Genomic DNA, 14,562 nt, shown 5'->3' with positions numbered 1-14,562 from the left:
ATGTCCTGTATGAGGGGACATGATGGATAAAAAGACTTCAGTGCAGAGAGACTGCTCAGTAAATCAGTAAAAATGGCGTGGGACGATTCTTCACCCACTTCTATGAAACACATCGCCTTGGTGATTGCAAATAATTCCGCTGTGAAAACTGACGAGTGGGCCAGTAGCGAGAACGATTGAGTGACAGAACCGCTGACGAAAGCACAACCCACGTCATCCGAGGTTATGGATCCGTCTGTTGGATCCTTCGTAACACGCCAGAAGCATAAGTGCCCTGGATCCCACTAGGTGTGGTGTGATGCCTTTTTTCCTAAATTCCGTAAGCGAGGCGTCAATGAAGGATGTGGTCACTTGCCAAGAAGGAGAAGCCAGGTGGCTTACTTGCTTTACACCTCGAAGAGGAATTCCACTCTCGAGCAATAAGGTTCTCATTCGGAAACCAAAAGTTAAAGCGTGCTGCTGCGGCCCATGACAAAGGGAACTTACGGCAAACCGTGAAAATATTGCAGAATATGTCGGATGAAGTGGAAACTGCCGCAGCTTCAAGGCATAACGTATGCCAAGCATTTTTCTCCTCGTCGAAAGTGGTGGCTCGTGTGCCTCCGTTAAAAGGCTGACGGAAGGTGATGTGCGGAACGCCCCAGTAGCAATACGAATGGCAGTATGGTGGACGGTGTCAAGAACACGCTTGCTGGATTCAGACGCGCCATCATACACAAAGCATGCATAATCCAGTTTGGAGCGGACGAGGGAACGATATAAAAGCATAAGCGTGCTTCTGTCTGCCCCATATGATGTGCGAGACATACACTTTAGTATGTTGAGAGATTTAAAGCAGCAATCGCGTAAGGTGTGCGTTATATGTAAGGCGGCGGCCAAAGTGTATCCCAAGGTACCTGGCCACGGCCTTACTTGGAATAGAGCGACCATATAGACGGATGTTCAGGTCATCACATCGCTGGCGACGACAAAAATGCATCGCAACGGTCTTGTCGCCTGAAAAACGAACCCATTCATGTCACCCCATCTTTCAACGCGGTCCACAGCCAGCTGGAGACGTCGCTCCATCGATGGCGCCTCGCTGCACTGGTCCAGATAGTAAAATCATCAACAAAAAGGGCACGTCCGATCGACTGAGGGAGCACATCACAAATATTATTTATCATAGCTGCGAACAGCGCTAAACTTAACACGCCGCCATGGGGCACGCCGTTTATTTGTTCGTACCTATCGGAGAGGACGTTGCCGACCCGAAGACGAAAATATCGTTTGGTTAAAAACCTTTGGAGAAAAGTACCCATATGGCCACGTATACCATCTTTAAAAAGCTTTTGAAGAATACCATGGCGCCATTTGGTGTCATAGGCGGCTTCAATGTCAAAGAATACTGTCCCCATATGCGCTTTTCCTTGAAAAGACTTACGAACTGTAGTGTCCAGAGCTAAAAGGTGGTCCACCGTACTACGGTTTTTCCTAAACCCGCACTGCTAATTACTAAAAACATCGTTGTTCTCTAAGAACCAAGTGAGTCGCACGTTTACCATCTTTTCCATGAGCTTGGACAGTGAAGACGTCAGTGAAATGGGTCGGTAATGAAGGGGGTCCATCCCATTCTTTCCCGGTTTTAGGATAGGCACCACAACAACTGCCCGCCAAGCCGGAGGGAACTCACCCCTTGATCACACACTGTTGAAGGCCGCCAATAGTACACGACGCGCACACGGTGGCAGATGTCGGAGCATCTCATGGTGGATATCATCAGGACCTTCCGATACATTACGAAGTTTTGCGATTGCCGACTTCAACTCCACCAAAGTGAAGGGCTCATTGTGCGCCTGTGGTTGCCTTGTGAAAAAGCTCACCACGATTTTTTTCGGATTGTGCTCTTTGCTGTAAAACTGTGGATTCGTGTTTGCACCTTCGCTACGGTGGGAGAGTGTTCGGGCGATCTCGTTAGCCACATCCAACGGATGAGTCACCACCTGGCCGTTAATACGTAGCACAGGAAGTGGCACGGATGAAAACTGCCCAGAGATGCGTTTGATCCGAGCCCAAACCTGTGAAGTTGGCGTGAATCGGTTAAGCGTGCTTATATACACACGCCAGGATTCACGTTTCGCTTCTTCTATCTTGCGACGGGCGAAAGCTCTCGCCTTCTTAAAAGCTACTAAATTCTCCAAGCTACTTCTGACGTCAAATGCCTGGAAAGCACGTTTGCGAACGCGAAATGCGTCACGACACTTCTCTGTCCACCACGGCACAGGAGTACGACGGGGAAACCCAGAAGTGCACGGGATGTAATCGTTAGCGCAATCTAAAAGTCGGTGAGTAAAATCCTCCATAGAGGGTGCCGCCCCTCTCACCTCCGGTTTAACATAATGTGTCCAGTCGAGCCTCAAACTCACTCCAGTCAGCCTTTTTTAAAATTCCAACTTCGTGGTCTTGCACCCAACGTTCCTCTTATCTGGAATCGAAGCCACACTGGGAAATGATCGCTGCCCATTGGATCATCTGCCACAGACCACTCGAGGTTCTCCACCAGCTCGGGACTAGAAAGACTCAGGTCAAGCGCGGAAGTCTGACTAGACGGGAGTGTGAAATGAGTACGAGTCCCTGTGTTTAAAATACAAATTGACGAGTCATGGATAAACGATCGCAAATCCTTCCACGGGTGTTCGTGCTATCACAGCCCCACGCAGTGTGATGAGCGTTAAAGTCGCGCAAAAGAAGACATGGTGAAGGCAACTCGTGCACTAAACGTTTCATCTCTTCCAATGGAAAAGCGACGCCAGTTGGAAGATATAAAGAACATAGCGTGATGTAACGGTGATTAAAATGTAGGAGTGCGGCTACAGCCTGTAACGTAGACCGCAGGTTAAACCTCCTGGCTGGCACGCTGTGGTGGACTGCAAAAAGGACACCGCCATGTGCGATACCGTCGGTTAACACATCGTTGCGAAACAGGGCATATCCCTTCAGTGCGCAGTGGTGACTAGAAGCCAGCTTGGTCTCTTGCAGCGCCACGGCTACAGGACAGTGCCTGCTGACGACAGCCTGGAGATCGAGGGCATTCGCCCTTATTCCTCTACAGTTCCACTGTAAAAAAGGCCTGTAAAGGGGGTGTGTTAAAAAGGCGGTTGGAGGTCACATACTAAAACCGGACACGTCCTAAAAGAACTGGGCTGCGCCAGTTGCAGCAGCAGACGTTTCACACTGAGAGCTACGGTTCGGTTCTGCAGGAACGTGCCCCACTCTGGGACGAATTCTGGGGTTCCTCCCTCCGTGAGATGGAGACGGGGGACCGGCTGGGGCACGCTTCACGCCAGTGTACCCAGTCCGGGGTGGGGGAGGGCCCATCGGCGGGCCTCTGCCGGGCGTCTGGGGGTCAGCAGGGGCCTCCACTGGCCTTCTCGGCGATGGCGTACCACTGCGAGGGGCGGGCTCCTTGCTTGCAACGGACAAACGATTGGCCGCCTTAGCCCTCCCCAACTCCGCCAGGCGGGCCCGCTTGGCGTCGCGGGCGCGCCTGTCCGCCTCATGCCGTTCCATCGTTTCCGCTGCTCGTCCACACACACTCGCCAGCGTCGCCGGAGGCGACGAGGCCAGCGGAGTGACAGACGGCGAGGAAGGCCGAGCCCGCGGACCATGGCCGCGCTTGACCACCGTCTCTCCCTCCTCCCCCGCTTGCGACCCCGACGACACCTGAGGGGTCGGCGGTACAGCGTTGGTCGAGCAGAACGGAGCTGAAGGACCCGGAGGATCCGACTGGGCGGGAGTCGCCCGTCCCGCCGGCACCACAGACAAACCAGAGGATCGCAGGAGCGCGATGAGTTGGACCGCTGACATGCGGGTGATGCTGGTGGACTGTAGTACAGAGGTTTTTGGATTTTTCGGTATAAGATACTTTGGGGTGATGAGCCTCATACTGTTCATGCGCCTCGCGGAAAGAGATGCTCTTTATGGTTTTGAGTGATATAATTTCTTTTTCCTTCATGAAGGCTGGACAACCTTGATCGAAAGTTGTTTGCGGTACCTGCCCCGTACCACAGTTCACGCACCAGGGCTGCACAGAAGTACACTGGTCTCCCGAATGCTCGAAAGGTGCACACTCCCCACAGACAGATCGATGGCGGCAGTGTGGTTTTGTATGATCAAAGCGCTGGCATTGGCATCAAAGCGCTGGCAAACATGGCATCGGATTCGGAACGAAGACTCTGACAACTGCGTAGCCAATGCGAATATCAGACGGTAGATCAGGCCGGTTGAATGTCAGTATAATGTTGTTTGTAGGGATTTGGCCATCACCCTTCCCGGTCGTAATCCTGCGTGTTGCCGTGACCCCAAAGATTCCCAACTCTTCGATGATTTCCTCCTTGCTGATGTCACGAAGGTCATAGCAGTTTATGATGCCTTTTGATAAATTTTTGATGTGGTGCGGTGTGACCGTGACTGGCAGGCTCATGTCTCGCTTTGCACCCTCCGTTCTCGCGACATACACAAATTCAGTGACTGTCAAAACTCGAGTCGCATCAGTGCCGTCTGCGAATTCCACCTCGATCGCGCCGTCTCTCAGCTTGTTACAGCGGGTGACTTTTCCCAACCTGTCGCATCCATTTCGGCGCTGAAACGGTGAAAGCGTCGCCAGGTTCTTCACATCACTCCGGAAGACAAGAACGCGTGGGGCAGGTGGAACCGACTCCTCGCTGCGCCCTAAGTTCATCGCAGTCCGTCCCCCTCTCGGGGGAGGGGGGGGGGGAAGGCGGGTGTTTTGGGGTTTGTAGATGCCATGCAGTGTTGTTCTTAATTTCGGCACCGGGGCTCCCCACCCACCTCGGAGCCCAACTGGGGGACGGCCCACTCACCCAGGGGGTGGTGGTGCCGCTAGGGCTACCTCGGTGCTATACGAGGCGAACGACGCCTCCCACACGTCCAGGTGTAACCGGGGAAACCCCTCCCCGTCCTGACCGTGGTTCAGCGCCGCCGCCCCTTGACCCCTTAAGCCGCTGCACACGGTCAGGCGCTCCAAGCGGAGAACCGCACGGAGCACCCAGCCGCAGCGCGAGCGACAAACCGCTAGACCCGTGTGGGGCCCCACGGGCCCCCCGAGTCCCCGGATATTCTGGCCAAAGTGGAGTGTTGGGACGCGCTGTGACTAATCCGCACGACGCGCCCCTCATTCACCAGGATCCGATCAACCCGGGGACGTGGGCGAGTGGGCACGGTGACCCCGATAAAACGAGGATGAGGATTGGTGATAGGGCCGGATTCGCGAGTGCGGGTAATGTGGAGGGAGCGGGCGGGACAAGGAGCAGGAGCTCACGTACCGGCAGGGCCGCTATGCCATGAGAGGAACAGCTTGCGCTGTCCACCCGTTAACGGAACTGGGACTCGACGGGGCGCTAGTCCCCTACGCCGGGCGAAGCCGGTGCCCCTGCAGGAGAATTTTCATGCCCCTTCTTTTCGCTGGCTGCCTTTGAAGAGATAAGACTTGTCGCAGCATTTTAGGGGGAAGCCAATTCTGGAGCTCGAAACTACTAGAAACAATAACACAAGCCATATTCTGGAGGTTCTCTTTTAAGAATCAAGCCACATAATGAGACCCATGTGCCACATGTTCCTTATCTGGGCCCTGCTCCTGTCCGCCGTCAGTGGCAACTGTCCTGACTCGGATGTCTCCCGCATGGCTGACTGCCAACTGATCGTATGGCTGCTTTGTTGCATACTTTTGGATCAGCGTTACATGGTGTATGAAACATGTGGTGGACACCTGCAACAGGATCTTTTCCGAATTATCCTCCCTCACACCACACCATCGCAGAAAAATAGCCTCCGGGAAGCTGTCTGCCTTAGGTATGACTTGGCCCAACGGACACTTCACTGCCCATCATGCGACGCATGCGACTTGATCTGCTTTTGTGTGTAGGCAGGGGCGTAGCCAGAGCCTTACCAAGGCTGACAAAAGGTGATCTTATCTTATGTTGACCCTTCCCCAAAAATCCCCTGATATAGTTAACTTGTTAACAAGTGACACCGTTTTCTTCGTTTCATTGTTATTTTTTACTCTGTAACCAGCACAGAGACCAAGAGCTACCGTGAGCTCAATTCTGTTTGTATTTTGAGGTCAATAATTTACAGAAATCAAGCGTTGAACGACTGAATGGAATAAATAACCGGCGCCCTTCATTTACAACGATTAGTTGAATCTTTCCAAACCGATAAAATTCAGAAGCCTTGTCAAAATTTTTTGTCTGGTTTCGAAATACATTGAGGACATTGTGAAGTTAGATTGTAGATCGATATGTTTGATCCAAATTTGAAGACAAAAATTTGATTGCAGATCGATTGATCAACAATGTGTATTAACATGGTCAAGCCATGTTTGTCTGAAGATGTTCACCATTCAGTCAAAATCGATTAGTGACACAAATTATGTAACATGCTTTTTAACATGCGCCCTCGCAAATCTTCGCATCAAAAACCTCGAACCCAAACGTTGCAGTCTCCTTAGTCCGCGAAGCGTCAGCCCAGTAGCTAACATTTAGCCGTGGCCCACCGGTGGAAGGAAATGATGACGCTTCTGACATGATCACATTTAAACACTGTAATCGACTAGTGATACAAGTTATGTGATGTGATTTTAAGCGTGCGTAGTCGAAACTTAGAAACACAAGCCTCGACCCCAGGCGTTGCAGTCTCCGTAGGGCGCGCTACGTCGGTCTAGCAGTTAATTTTTAGTTGTGGCCAACGTGTGGACGAAATGACGACGCTCCTGAAAATTATCCTTGAAGGCTTCATGATATCATCTCTTACATTTGGAAGGCAGTCTGAGCGCATATTTCACGTGTGCAATTTTTAGACTGACGAAAAGAACGGGTTGGCCCTTAAAGCACGCGAAGTGGGGCTGGAATCTGGGGGTTGTACTGGAAGAGTGAAGGTAGAATCCCCATTTTTCGTGTTTTTGCAGCTGTTTATCTATCCAGAATATGGATCAACACGGCGCCCACCGTCTGGTGCTCGAAACTTTTCGGTTTTACGAAAGCTGCAACCCAGACCATCCTTGTTCTTGCAGTTGAGGTTGCGGGCGGGCATGCTCAAGCCTTTTAATGTAAAAATGCGTTCTGAAAAATGAACGTTTTCAGGCAAACGTGGCATGACCTTGCTCGTTTTTAAGCACATTTCGACCCACCCTGTTCAACAATAATGAGATACCCTTTTACTCAACAATAATGAGAGCCCCTTTTCATTCCGGGCAAGGGACCTCTTGAGTAGAACACCAGGGGTACATTACCGGTTCCGGTCAAGGGCTGAAGGGCCATTCCGTTCCATCGCAAAGTGTCTTCTAGCTATCATTCTGGTGGCACGGAGGGGATCTCCTGGTCGATCCGGAAGCCATTAGAAATATGTATCATATCACGTTGTTCCCATCCCTGACACAGGGGGGCCTTCTGACCCGCGCACCTGGCCCCGGACCAACACAGGAGCCCTCATTGGCGCCACAACATCCCTGATCACTGCAGGTAGTCCGTTGGTTGTCAAATAGACTCCAGTTCCCTGTTTTTCTGTGCTCTTCAGAGATATGGATTTATCCCTGATTGTAGATTGTAGATGAAATGATATTTTTAAATTGTATCAACATGGCTAACTCATGTTTGTCTTTAAATGCTCAAGATCCTGCCAGAGCGGATCACTGATGAGAAAACCATGTAATATGGTCATGGACACGCGAGCTCACAAGTCACAGCAATAGCAGCCTCGACGCCAGGCGCTGCAGTCTCCACGTCGTGCGGCGCAGACCTTGCAGCAGTAACAGTAAGCGATGGCCAATGAACAAACGAAAAAGATGACGCATTTTAAGGGAGATGGCTGGTGAACTAGGTAAATCGGCATGCATGTTTAATGTAGTGCAAAAGTAAGCCAAAATGCAACCTTAATCTGAAGGGGGGGGGGGCAGTTAACATTGCTGCCCCCCTTAAAAAAGAGGGACATGGTCCCCTTGCCCCCCCCCCCCCCCCCCTGTTCCTACGCCCATGACCACCACTGCATTTATTTCCTTGAGACACCAAATGCAAGTGGGCGATTGCAAGAACAATTGAAGGTGGTCCAAAACTTCCCCATCGAGAGGCACCGGAATATAGGGGGCACAACAATTCCCTTGTCGTACACTCTGACGAAATCCAGGTTTGGCACCTTCGTTGGAAGGCATCAGGAAGCTTGCTTCCTGGGCATGATAACATTTTTTGTCATGAACACCCAGTTTAAATTGGAACAACACAACCAGCCGAAACATTCATTTTAAAACGATGCAAAATTCCAGGGACCACTTAAAATGGCCCCTAAAACTATATTTTCACGAGGAACCAATTTCAACACGACTCCCGCCCACCCCACCTCTTAAGCTGTGAGAGTCTCATGGGTCCCAAGGGTCCTTGCTTGGTCCATTGGGGCCGAAAATCAGGGGCCCGATTAAAGGGTCCGAAGGGCAGGACAGAGGTCGTATGGAGGGATATAGCCCGAAGGCCGGACCCTAAAATGTCAGAGTAGCTTTAACACTGATCGGAGGCCCAGTGCGACTGTCTGTATTTGGTACAGCTGACTGAGAACAGCAATATCGAACAGTCTGTTCCGCGCCATTCTGGGGCCGAGGGGTTATTTCCCGAGCAGGGACAGGGCCAATATCCCTAAATGTCAACCTGAAGGCACCCTACATTGGTCGGGACACCTGAAACAATGAAGGACACACATTTTTGGTCAGTGACCACAGTCCCTTGCAGGAGACCAGGTGTCGGCGATGAGCCTCAGGTCGGCCAGGAGCACATTTGCTGAATAGAGATGATGATGGGACGCCATTTGGGAAAGGGCCTATTGTACTGGTCTGGACCCTCCTGACAATGAAACGATTCATGGGAAATGACAAAAAAGCTCCACATGTACAGTGATACAGTGGTGGGGCCTGTGCCAGTCAGGGACACCAGTGCCGGACGAGGGATCGTCCGCACCATTTCAACCAGGGGCCGATAAGGCAAATAAGTGTCTTGGTACCAATTATTGGACGTCCTGTGCCGGTAAAGAGTCCGTTTGCATCAGCAAAGGCCGAGGGCCCTCACTGATGCAAACGGACTCGGCCCGATCCTCCGGCCCGATCCTCGACGCCTAAAGTGTCGACGATCGGACCGGTTCGTGATGCATCCTTATGAGGGTCTGCACACGGTCCTGGGGGCTATCACCAGAACAAAAGCCGCTGAGAATCCCAGGATTGGACGGAATGCCCTTCAGCTGCTGACCAGAACGTTTTACCAATGTAATTCAGTTGGCTGACCAGTTGATTCTCTGAGCGGATTCAGCAGTTGCACATTGCGAGCAAGAGAGATTGCGCCATTGCGCCTTCCCATTGCACCTTCCCGTAATCCGTCCCGACTACCATTCTAAAAATGCACTAGTGAAACATCCGGCCCGGGAAACCTTTTATGCGCTTTCCCATGGACTTCACAAAGCGTTGGAAAGTACCAATTTCGATACGTGGTTATTTTCAGCCGTCTGTTGACCGCTGCCAGGTGTGGCTGCAAGGTTAGATGGCGTATGTACAACAATGGCGTAACTACAACATTTTTGTTCCGACGTCTCACAGAGCACCTCATGGAGGGTGCGCCCAGAAATCACGTACAGCCTGACCGCAATACGCTGCTCGCGCGTCGAGCGCTTACACAAAACACTGCAATTCTTTCATCTACACACAACACAGTTAAACTCAACATTCTGGATCTATTACTCATCATGACCATAAGCGACTTCTAAGCAGACACTTATGAGTCAAACTACTGAATTATCCCTTTGGAGCAGCATCACAAACATATCACTTGCACCAGGAACCAGACAGCGATGAATGGCACGGGTATTTGGTGATTGGCATGCAGTGTTGTGATTTGCTGTGTTGATTGTGTTATTTACAGTGTGTGGTACTAATGATGTCTTCTGAACGGCTAAATAGTTGTTTGTTCTTGCCAAGGCAGAACGGCAGTGAGTGCTGTGCTATGAAAAGTTTATTTTTGGTTTGCATGCTCGTGTTTTCTGCTCCGATTCAAAGTGTTTAAAGTGCCGAAATGAAATGAAGAGCCAGATATACAGAGAAGTCGGTCGCCAGTCACATACCGTGCAAATTCTGTGAGCTTCGTGTGTAAGCCGTCATAACAGTGTATATATATATATATATATATATATATATATATATATGCATAAATAGATAAACATACATACACACACGCACACACACACACACATATATATATATATATATATCTATATCTATATCTATATTATTAAACCCTCTGTGCGATTCGGGCAAAAACACCGGCCAGAACTAACACCACACCATATCGGAGTGACTGGAAGCAGTAAACTTCACGGTAACTAAATCTCCACATACGTGCACTGCGAAATGCTAGAAGACTCCTTACTGTGTAAGCTCATTAGAGTTCAGGGTTCTATCCACCAAAAATCCTCGTATTCCGGCCATTAAGTTTAAATATTCTTATGTATGCAGTTTGCATACAGGGGCCTAGCTTACTCCGCACAGCCCTAGAAAACTAGGCTTGCTTCGTATGCAAATACATGGAGCTTGTTCATTTTCGTCGGATCATGGTGGGTCCTGTCGTTTCAGGCTAAGTATTTCGGAGAAAACATGGCAACATACACTTAGACCGTCTTCCAGATACCACCAGAATCAATCACAAGATTAATTCCTAGCTTATACATGGTTAGCCGGGTAGTTGATGAGATCAACTGATGGCTGAGGACTAATACGGAGTTTTTGCTTTGTCTGTTGCGAGGGAATACAGAATATCTAACTCTTCAAAATGCATTAAAACGTAACGCGCAAGTATAATAATCGTCACAAATTCAATAAACAACGGAAATAAAATGCACGACGTCGGCGCCGTATAAAATTATGTTCGACAATGACAGGAACAAATTAATCGGCGTGATCGGCATAACCGCGAATTCAGCCACCGATAAGAAGTAAAGCCCTAATAAAAATGATGAATATTTAGGTCCCCGTCCACGGCGTAGGCCCTCCTACAATATGGAAAACTCGAGACCGATAAGGGCGGCACCTGAGCAATCGAAACTACCGTGGCAGGCCAACAAAGAGGCTCTAGAAAACAGTGAAGGGTCCTCATAACAAGCGAGGAGAACCTAACACAAATATGGTGGGACCCCTGAACGATCGGGAACACCCCGGCAGGCTAACTTATAGGGTCTGGCTGGAGTGCTGGATCCTCTGAACAAACGGCAATAACTGAAGATCAGAGTACATGAATTAACGGCCCTGTGTGATCCTGTCTGATGTGATGTGATCCTGTGACCCTGTGTGATTTGAGTGCCCGGGCAGGTTAACAGAGAGAGCTCTGACAAGTGAAGGGTCCTCAGAAAATCAGCCAAAAAGGGAAAGAGCCATAGGTCAATGAAGAGGGCCTCTTAGCATCGAGTGCCCCGGAGCATTGCCTTTTATGGGGCCCCAACAACAGCACAGGGTCCTCCAAATAACTGAAAAGAGCCCGATGCCAATATGAAGGGCCCCTGAGCAACCGAGTGCACCCGGCAATTGGGGCCCAGGCAGCAGCGGCGAGGCGGGAGATCCCGATTACTCCGCGGGCGCGGCGGCCCCTGCCGAGAACCCGCCGCCCGCCGCGTCTCCGACCGCGCCGCCGCTCGGCGCGTCTGCGCCAAGTTCGCTGGTGAGCCCCGGAGCGCGGCCGCGCCCAGGCCGGACACGGTCGTCAGGCGTCTAGGTAATTTATAGTACTTGACTGTACGCATCACGTGATTATCAGTGGAACGCCAGGTTGACTGTGCCATCTGTTGACAGAAGAGGGAAATAGCGGCAGGACTCAAAGATGCTTCTGTAGTGTTATCTAGCGGCAGGAATCCAAACTAGCCTGGTTGCCATGGATACTGGACGCTTCGAACACTGGACTTCACGTCTCTGGATTGTGCGACTGTGGACGTTGCGTCCCTGGACCTTATGGACGCCCCCAATGGGCACGGAACTGGACATTTTCTGGACGTTATGAACGCTGGATGCTACGATCCTGGACGATATGAACACTGGACGCTGCGATCCTGGACGTTTTGATGGCTCCCCGATTTGTATCGCCTTTTCATGCAACCTCAACTTATCTGATACATGGTGCTCTTTCCCGATATTTCCTTGAATTTGTACATTTGGTGAATTAAGAAGGTAGAACATCCATATTGGTTGCAATAATCCAATCAGTGTTGAAATGGTCATTTTCGAAGTAGTCGTCTAATTTGGTTCGTAATTGTTCTTTTTGGATACTTCAAGTTTATTTTTGATAATCGGTTTGTAGAGGCAGGGCTTCTAGGTAAGGCTACGCAGATGTGACGTCACCATGTGAGTAAAATTCGGTAGCCCGCAGTATGGTTTTTGATTAATACTACGAAAAGGTTGGTAAATATTAGTCGCGTGATAAAAAGCAATGACTTCGCCATTGAACTGAACGACAACCCTTTTCTACATATTCATTTTAATTTTATGTGAATGGATCTAATAATTTGGCATTTTAAGCATTCTAAAGAACAGTCAATAGTAGGACCTGATTGCAAAAATAAATTTTCTAAGCCACGCTTTCTAGTTGCAGCACCCACGCCATATTTGTCGAGGCTACAGCGCGTGGCTGCGCGTATACACTCTCCAAAACAGAGGGTGATAACGCACCGGGCTTATATACCCTCTAAAATGGAGGGTGGCTACGCACCGGGCTTACACACCCTCCAAAAAACAGAATCCCGCGCGAAAAGTTTGCTCTGCGTGATAGGCATCAAACGATCACGAAATCTATTAACTTACTCGGAACAAGTCCTATTCTGATCACAAATTTTCGTCAACCGGGCCCGCATCTCAAATGGATGGATGGTTAGCATGCTGGTCTCGCAGGCGATCGCTTAAAGATCATTACGTCGGGTCCGTATCATATTGTCCAAGGTACAGAATGTCCAAAGGTACAGAATATCCAAAGTACAAAATGTCCAAGGTACACAATGTCCAAAATGAGAAATAACTTCCAAAATGGCGCAGAGTGGAAGGGGACCGTTTCATAATGCCCAATGTACAGAATGTCCAAGGTACAGAATGTCCAAAGTACAGAATGTCCAATGTACGTATTGTCCAAGGTACAGAATGTCCAAAGACCAAAGCCTCCAAACTAGTTCCTACAGCGGCCGCCAGGGTATGAATGATCGCCCTTATTGGCAGGCAGCGTTGCCCCGCCCAGCGCCGGCCGCGCGCATACAGTCGACACCATTACGAAGAACGCGCGCGTGAGGCTGGCCGGCCGGATTACTAGCTTAATAACAGATCCATGTCCGCTCCACGACGCGATGGAGCCGGCTGGAGGCGCCGCGCCGAGCATTGGTCGCTGATTGTCAAAGTTGAGCCCGGTGAGGTTTGCCTGCGTTTTGGGCTGCTAAAAAAAACATCGATAGCAGGTGGAATATGAAACGGAATTATAGCCGCACCATGCCCGAAAATATAATTGTCGAAATCGACACCAGCAGTGGGCAATTCTGGATGCCGATCTTGTCTGCTCAATTCTCAGTATAATGCAGACATCATAAGTTCGGGTTAAGAAGTTCAAACAAGTTCAGATAACAAATAAGCTCGAGTTGACCGCTTCTGGCATCATACATTAGCATTGTGGTTTTGTAGCATTGTAGCATAGCACTATGGGATGGGTTTTCAGCAATAGCAAGCTAGCATCAAAAATGTTTCGTGGTCAGTAGTGAGTATCGTTGAATGAGGGTGGAGAATCTTCAATATGGTATTAAAAAAACACCCCATATCCAGCACGTGCGGAAAGCTGATCGAAACGCGGAAGGTTAAATTTGAAGTAACAGATGACCAGCACCAAGAATTAGGTCAAGGTGTTCAAGACAATGACTAAAGCACCATTTCTAGATGCACTTCACATGAAAAACGCTGCTCATGTGACGTCCCAGGATGATGCATGCTTACTTGCCTCGATTAAAGTTGACGATTGCGCGCAACAATTCAAATATATGCATGCTTGTCTCCTGGCGTTAAAATGTCTTCTTTACGACTAGTGTTTCTTATGCAATGCTGCATCTATCAAACTACGCACGCGATGCGATTACTTAATTCGACATTAGGTATACTTAACTTGTTTACCTGCCACGTTTTCCTCGCAACGATGTGCGCACCATCTGTATGTGCGCCACTGAGGTGTCCAATGAACCGGTCTGAAATCTTACGCTTCGATTATCCTACCTGAACTGTCCCTGTTCCTGGAGATTTGATGTCTTATCCCATTTTTTTCATTTTATTTTCAATCCTTTGGTGCATACGTGAGGAACTTTTGCCCCCAACGGGACACTAGGGTTTCCTGGAGCGGTCGACTAAAATGAAATTAGGATGAGGACTGCTGGTCATGCTACCCTAAGGTCATGCATATTGCTTGCGTGAGCCCCGTATTTATTAGTACATACATACATATAAAATGTATATAAATGCACATTTATGCAGAAAAT

Source organism: Pollicipes pollicipes, unplaced genomic scaffold (assembly GCF_011947565.3).
Source record: "Pollicipes pollicipes isolate AB1234 unplaced genomic scaffold, Ppol_2.1 Scaffold_4002;HRSCAF=4701_pilon_pilon_pilon, whole genome shotgun sequence".
Lineage (NCBI taxonomy): Eukaryota > Metazoa > Arthropoda > Thecostraca > Pollicipedomorpha > Pollicipedidae > Pollicipes > Pollicipes pollicipes.
Note: the sequence above shows the minus strand (reverse complement) of the source record.